The sequence below is a fragment of the Macrobrachium nipponense genome, chromosome 34, assembly GCF_015104395.2.
Source record: "Macrobrachium nipponense isolate FS-2020 chromosome 34, ASM1510439v2, whole genome shotgun sequence".
Classification (NCBI taxonomy): Eukaryota; Metazoa; Arthropoda; class Malacostraca; order Decapoda; family Palaemonidae; genus Macrobrachium; species Macrobrachium nipponense.
The window spans coordinates 10,001,879-10,009,915 of record NC_061095.1 but is presented as its reverse complement, the minus strand read 5'-3'; the positions used below and the strand labels follow the sequence as shown (position 1 = coordinate 10,009,915).

General features: G+C 39.6%; 1 long non-coding RNA gene across 1 annotated transcript in view; it reads left to right on the top strand.

Moving 5' to 3' along the window:
* LOC135207887 (uncharacterized) overlaps nucleotides 1-1,662 on the top strand; it is a 62,657-nt gene extending 60,995 nt beyond the window's left edge. The window contains exon 2 of the long non-coding RNA XR_010313076.1: nucleotides 13-1,662. This is a non-coding gene — a long non-coding RNA (uncharacterized LOC135207887). The remainder of the gene's footprint in view (nucleotides 1-12) is intronic.
* Nucleotides 1,663-8,037: the final 6,375 nt, after the last annotated feature.

The window sequence follows — 8,037 nt, the reverse complement described above, 5'->3', positions numbered from 1 at the left end:
GCATAATAAAAGGCAATGTATCCAGAGGCTGAAGCATGCTAAAAGCCTTTCGTACCATTAGCATAACTTGTAATGATGGGAAAGTACAGTGCTATAGTCAAAATGTATTATATTTGCTATTGCTGACAATGTCCCATACCATCTTTCAGTTTGTCCCATACCATCTTTCAGAGTTTGTCCCATACCATCTTTCAGAGTTTGTCCCATACCATCTTTCAGAGTTTGTCCCATACCATCTTTCAAAGTTTGTCCCATACCATCTTTCAAAGTTTGTCCCATACCATCATTCAGAGTTTTGATTGGTTTTTTGTTTATCTTTACTTGAATCGATTTGGTTTGATATAAAATGTCAGAAAGAATAGGGTTAGTTACACATTGTGCATTTGTATATGTATATTATTGAGTGAATTATTTAATTGATATGAAGGTGTCCCTCCCACCATTGCCCATTGATTGACTTTCATTATGCTAGCACAATTTGCTTTGCACACCTGTGCCACACAATTAGGAAATATAATTAGCTTCATGGCTGAATTGTAGCTGTGAAACAAAGAGAAACACTCAATATTGTCAGTATTAAGGCTGGACGGAGGGATTAGAAATTATGGGCTAGTTTTGTTAATTGGCTCTGATATACTGGTCAATACATTACTGTCGTCGTGATGAACAAAAATATTTTATTCTCTTAAATGAAGGCTTCATGATCAACAAAAATATTTTATTCTCATAAGTGAAGGCCAGTGGGATTCTCCTTTCTGCCTTAGGCCTGAATAAAAAAAGGAGGGAAAAGTAATTGCACTGGTGGAAAGTCGTGAACTTCCTTGATGAAAAATAGGTTTCAGTTTGCAAATAGTTTACAGTACTTTCATTTACACTAACTCTACCTGGTTAATTCTCAGGCACATAATGTAATTTTTGTTATCCTCATACCGGCATTAAAGATTTCATTTGGTGAGTGAAGAGCATTCATATGACCAATGAAAGCTGCCTTAAATATCAGAAAATGGTCTCCTTAGGAAATGAACACATATGAATTTAACACTTGAACATACATACTCTTGACTCTTAAGCTTTACCTTGCTTCATTTCGTGATCCTGTAAAAGTGCCATGTATGAACATTGTTTTTAGAATTCGTGATTGAATGTTTTAAATGTTGTCCAGATTTATTTTTATTTAATTTTATTGATAACAACATTGTGCTGGTTTTGTTTGACATTTCTTGTCAGTACTTGTTAAAGGATTTCTTTTCATCTTGCGTACAACCATTACAAAACTGAATGGTAATTTTTATCTAATCTACTTGCATACCTCTTGCCTTCAACTGTGAAGCCTTAAAAATGTTGGTAATTTGGCAGTTATGTGCACTTGGTTAAGTGCCAAAAGTTGTATATTTATTATCGATATATATTGGGTCCTAATGTGTAGTGTAGTTAGTGTAGTATTAAGTATCTATTAACCAAAATGCTGTACTATGTCTATATGTGAGAGTAACCTGTTGCTTTCAAAAATCTCTTCTATACTATGTACAGTACCAGTTTTTGGTGGTGTAACTGTAGTCTATCAGTCTTCTATTAATGATTTATATACTTTTAAGGGCAGAAAGATCAGTTTTTATCATGAATCATTAATTCTGTAGTCAAATACATCATCCCTAGCTTGATGCTTTGAGATTTTTTTTATCCCACTGTGATTGCATTCCATTTTTTGTTTGTTAAATGCAGACAGCATTAGCATGCAATGGAACTGGTTTTCCAAACTTTAAAGTAAATTAACTTTAGTTGATCAGTACTTGGATGGGTCCTCATCAGTGTAGCTGATGTTGTAACTAGAGAGTTGTTTTGTTGTTCTTAATTACTGGGTTTAAGCAGTACATATAGGGTGTACGTAGTCAGTGCACTCGAGCTTCTGTGACCAGTACTGCAACCCAAGTAAGATTCAATAGGCAATATTTGCATTAAGAATTGTTTTTCAAATATTTCTGTTCCTGTTCTCTTTTAAATTATAATTTACTTATTACTTAAAACAATGAGAAATATAAAGTAGTGTGTCTCGTTAAAATTACATGGGACTAGGGGAACTCAAGAAGCTTGTAGTGCATCATGGAAGTCATTATGTTTGATTTTCATGTATGCAACTTATCAAGTAGTTACATAGCTATAGTTTTTATCCGTCGGCAGCTAGAATTTTTGAAATTCGCGGGAGCGCTATATTTGTTTTGGCTAGGTGATGCACTCTCCCACTACCGGGGGAGAGAGGAACCAACTCGGCACGAACTTCAATTGTTTCTGCCGGTTGGTGCTGCCAACACTGTTCAGCAGCCACAGAATTTTTGGGATTGCTTTGCTTTACTTGATGACTTGGAAGTTTTGGTGAAGTACTTTAATATTTTAATAGCCGTTTCGGCAACATTTAGTTATAGGAATTTATTCAGATTAGTTAAATTTTGCTTTTGGATTAGACTTTGCCATAGGATTAAGTTAGTTAGCAGCCATGTCCAAAATTAGCTCTCTAGGTACAAGGTATTGCAGCAAAGGCTGCAATACAGGCAGTCCCCTGTTATCGGCGGACTTGGTTAATGGCAATCCGGTTTTGTGGGGCTTGTGTAGCGCCATAAAATCGGCGATTTACGGCACCATAACGAGCCAAGTTTCGGTTATCACAGCTATAAGGTGCTGATAATAGATTAATGCCGCCAAAACATACCAAACAGAGGCACCATTAGCCAGTTATCCGCGCCATTAACCGAAACTTGCCATAAATCGCTGAGTTTCAGTTGATGGTTTTCGCTTATCAGCACTCCGCCAAGAACGGAACCCCAGCCAATAACCAGGGAATGCCTGTACAGGCAGTCCCCGGGTTACGACGGGGGTTCCGTTCTTGAGACGCGTCGTAAGCCGGAACATCGTCAAAAATCCTAATAAAACCTTACTTTTAATGCTTTGGGTGCCTTAAAAACGATGTAGACTGCATTCTTATTGCATTTTTCATAGAAAAACCTTCAAATATTGATCATTTTGCATTTTTGGAGTCATATTTCTTCTGCTAGATCAGCATTGTAGGAGTCGTAACCCTGAAACATGCGTCGTAAACCTGGAAATAATTTCTGATAATATAATTGAAAAGCGTTGTAACCTCGGAGCGTCATAAGCCGAACCCGTCGTAAGCCGGGAACTGCCTGTGCAAGACTTAAAAGCTTGTTACGATCTGCATTCAATTTATACAGTTTGTAGGGGTCAAACTTGTTCACTGGATCTGACTTGTGGGAAATGTGACAATTGGGACAGTAAAGCTTGGAGAACTTTAACTAGCCACATTGATAAGTTAGAGAGAGATAAGAAGAGGAAAGCTGCTTCTAGGGTTAGCTCTAAGAAGCTTGTAATTAGTAAGGATTTGTGTACTGTAAATGTATCTTTGTCTCCTTCTGAACCTTTCCCCTCATCTGTTCAACCCATTCCTAACCCTGGCTCTCTTGCACCCAAACCCGATGCCGTTGCCAGCCTTGAAGTGCGGGTAGATAAAAAATTTTCTGTCGTGTTACAGGTGATGGAGAAGTTAGGAGCCTCTGTGAAAACCTTAATGAATAAGGTAGGTGGTGAAGTGAGTGCCAGTGCTAGTGTTTTGTGGAGGAGGTGGCGGTTTGTCCCGCTGATTCTCTTAGGCTAAGGGCCCTGTCAAACTCCCCAGCACTTGGGAGGAGGCATACTGTTAGCCCAAGGGAGGTCAGTGGGAGTCTGCCCACGAGCAGTCCTGTTGATAATTCCCAGGTCGTGACAGAACACCATTGGAATGGTGTATTTAAGGAGGTGCTTCTCTCTTCGAGCGCATCCAGCTGTGAGGAGTCATCTCCCAGGTGCTAGTGGCGCTTTGTAGACGAGTCCCATCCACTGAAAGGGAGGGCCCATAAAGAGTCACCTTCTCCTGTCCCCATTAAGAAGGCTAGTGTGCTTCAAGAAGATCAATGTCCTTCTTGTAGCTTTTGGGACTCCCCAGAGCAATTTTCTCAAATTATGATGGTTTAGAGGGACACTGTAGTGAGAGGATTCCCTCCTCTAAATCTCGTTCTTCAAGAAAGTCATCCCCTGGACGACAATCTTAGGAGGTCGCATATAGGAAAGGTTTGGAGTCCATTGGCGCTGGAGCTTTATCCTCCTGTGCTTTCCTCTCCAGTTCATTCCACAAGTGGTAAGAGGTGTAAGACACATGAGAGCCTGTCGGTGCTTGTTCGTCCTTACACAGAAGTACAGGTTGTTTTACCCCCTGTTTCACCTGTAATTCAAGAGCACCCAATGGCACAGGAGCGACATTTGGCGCAGGATGTATCTATGCTTGAAGAGCACGCACTAGTGCAGGAGCGTCCATTGGCGTCAAATCTCCCTCTCATTCTAGAGCCCCAGGTAATACAAGAGAGCATGTTGGTGCCCTTTTGCGCCATAGCTCTCACGAACACCAGAGCACCCATTGGCGACACAGCTCCCATGAACTCCTATTGGTGCCACAATTCCCACAAGCGCCCACTGATGCCCGAGCAACCATTGGCTCCCAAGCTCCCACAAGTGACCGAGCACCCATTGGCGCCTCTCAAGTAGACCGGAGTTATTCAACAGCTTACTACGACAATTACTTTTTCCTTTTTACCGGTAATGTCGCAAGTTAGGATTGTCATTGATCCTTCTATTGCAGCCATTCCAAATAAGTCAGGCAGTATTTTTGGCTCTATGAAGTCTTTGGTACTTCCTGTTCAACCTTAAGCAAACTTGTCTTCTGTTTCATCAGCGGAAGAGGAAGAGGATAAGGTGTCTTCTCTGATGGCCTACAAGTCGCTGCTTCGCCACTTTGTAGCGAATTTCTCGGACTCTTTCTCACCAGTGACCCCAACTTTGCCAGTCTTCTTAAATTGAGAGACAACCAAGTGGGTTCATCCAAATTGCCTAAGTTGGCATCAAGATTGTGATTGTTTGGACACTTGATGAGGAGAGGAGATGATGAGAGTATGTTGCAGTAGACATTATGGAAATAGGAGTGCAAATGATACATAGGAGAGGGACGCCTAAGAGAAGATAGAGAATGCATGAAAGACAAAGGAATAGATGAAGGGAGGAAACAAGGTAGAAACACTTGGAAAAGGCTTATTACAAACATAAGCCCCTACCAGGAATTAAGCTAAGAAGAGGATAAAGATTTCAACATTGGCCTGGTTGAACTACTCAACAGCAACTGAGATTTAAGGGGCAAAAACTGTAGACTGCACCTTTTCATAGACAAAAGGAAAAAGCAAATCACAAATAATGTTGGTCTCTTGTTACCTAAGGTATTTTGCTTTTGGAACCTACAGTAGTGTGATGGATAATAAAGCAAAAGAGGTTAGATTGTGAGCCCTTGAAGTCGGACTTCTGTACGTACTTCTTTTGCTTTTAAGTATAATTGGAATTTATCGATTTTGTCTGTAGGTATTTGACAATGCCAGCCTACACTTACTAATTCTTATTTTTAAAAACTTTTCTCATAAATTATTAGATTTGTATCTGTATTGGCCATTAGTCCCAGCTGTCCATGCTTAACTAAAATCTAGGGGAAGAGTTAGGGGACTAATCATCTTTCAGACTCACATAACTCATCATCGCTCCATTCACTGTACTTTAAAAAAGCATGGACTTTCATGTAATTGGCTATTATGCTTCATGTGGAGGATAAATACATTTTTCAGACCTGAGAGACTTACCCAAACCAACCATCTTGCTTTCCATGCAATGAATTGTTAACGCCGGATTGTTAAAGCTTGTGATTTTAACATTTTCTTGCTTTGTGTCTCACTCTAGTTTCCAAGTTCTCTACCTACTCCTACAGGCATATGCAAGCTTTCTGGAGTGTTAAGCACCCAGACATTCCATCTAAGTAGGGATTGAGGCATGTATATGATTGAGGAGGTTGTGAGGAAACAAGCTGTGTTTTTGTGTTGTGAGGAAGCAAAATACATTTACAACACAGAATTTTTTTTTTTTTTCATACTATATCCATCATTCAGCATATTCAGTTTTCAAAATTTTCAGTGTAGGAGAGGACCAAAAGCCATATTTAATTTGCAAAGAAAGAGTCGACACAACAGGGCACTCAATGGTAAAGTGAGCATACACATCAAATACATATTCTTTTCCTGTTGTATGAAAAGTGAAGAGTGATCTAATCATAAATGAGGCTCTACATGGATCATTATGTGGTAAAACGACTCCCTTCTGTGTGATCGAATAAAACTGTGGACCTGGCAACATTCGTGATGCAAACATGAAGCATAGGTTTGATTAATGAGTTCATCAGAAAATACTTCAATATGGTATAAAAACAGCATTTCTGCAGATTCCTTAAGAAATTAGAAGAGAAACTTGCTCCTTTGCTTTGCTGTCTTTTTTAAGCGGCTGTCAAATTAAACTTTTACTCTTCCTCAATTTTGCTGGATTTTGGAGAATCTCTTGTTGTTTCCTTTTGATATATCTAAGACATTTGGGAATGTGGAGTAAGACTGGTAGCTGACCTTTTTGGGTATGTTTTAATCCTTATAGAACTTATATCTAAGTTTTAGCCAGCCATTTTAAACCTGATATGGTTAAAGGAGCAAAAATTGCTCCTTTTTTTTATTCTATCTGGGTACATTTCTCTCACTCATTCTTTTTCTCCTCTTGTATCATTGATCTTCACCGGCCTAATTCTTCTGTTCATGCTTTTGCCTGTTATTCAACCGCCCATATTTCATTTTCCTTCACTTACCATCCATCCCAGTCCATTTTTATTTGAACTCTGATGAGGAAAGCATATTTGAATTTGGGTCTCATAACCTAGCCAAGTTCAATGCCGACAAAACAGCGTCTGCCTGTTTCTGTTAGGTGGATTTTTCAGTTGTGTTCAGGAAAATGCGTCAATCTCTCACCTCTTTCAACATTTGGTTGTTCAATATCCGTCGAACTTGTCAGGGAGAGATCGCAGATCAAATACCAAATCTGTTTTATCATAAATATTGGTTGAGATGTCTCAGATTATCATATCAGCTGCCTTTACCTTAGATATCTGAATATCGACAACGCAAGCTTTTTCTATTACCTTCAAATATGAATTTCCAGTCTTCAGCTTATGAGTGATCCTGCCCTTTACCTATTCTCTAGATTCAACTAAGAGGCCTCACTCTGTCGTTTCTCTGGTTATTATTTTGGCTACTCTTCCTATGAGCTTAAGGATTTTATCTCATCTGTCATCATGTAACGCCCAGAAAGCCATCACTTCCCTTATTTACTTTGTGGAATTGGGTAATCCTTAGATTACAGTTTCTTTACATGTGCTGCTAAACTGTGACATTCTCTCCGTGCCTCAGTTTCCCTGGATTGTCATTCCACAAGATAATTAGAAATAGGTTCATTGCTTCCTTATCCCCACTTCTCCCCTGTTTCGTCCTTTTCTCGAGACTGTCAGACCTGGATTACTTGTTGCATTACAATCGGCCTCAAGATTGATTTGCCATAGAGTAACAAACGAAGGTATGTAATTTCACGTTTAAGCGACACTTAGTTGAAATCGTTGTCCGCAGTTGTGAATTTTATTCTTTTTTTATCTTTTATTATTTTTGTTTGTGAGTGGCTGCTGAGATTCTCCTGTATTCCCGCCCTTGGGGAGAGGGGGTTCTTTCGTTGAAAAATAATAAAATAAAGGTGTAGATACCAGAAAGGTGGTTGTTGATAGGGTCCTAAGATTTTTGGTTAACATCTTCAACTAGTGAGGGGTCTGGGTTGGTCAAAGACGTTCTTGTTTGCCTTGTGCGGTAATCGGTCAAGAGAGCCAGCAAAGATAAGCTTTCTCGATCAAATTGCATCGATTCCTCTCCGATCCATGACGGTCACGTGTTTCTGTGATATCAAATTCCATCCAGCTTCTCGATGTCGACCGCTTCATGGCGAAAGGTTCGTGGTTTTAAGAGATTTGATCTTGACAAATCACGTCAGGAAAAAAAAGGGGGGCTTGTTCAAACATTGATTAACTACAGTTTTCTGGTCGAA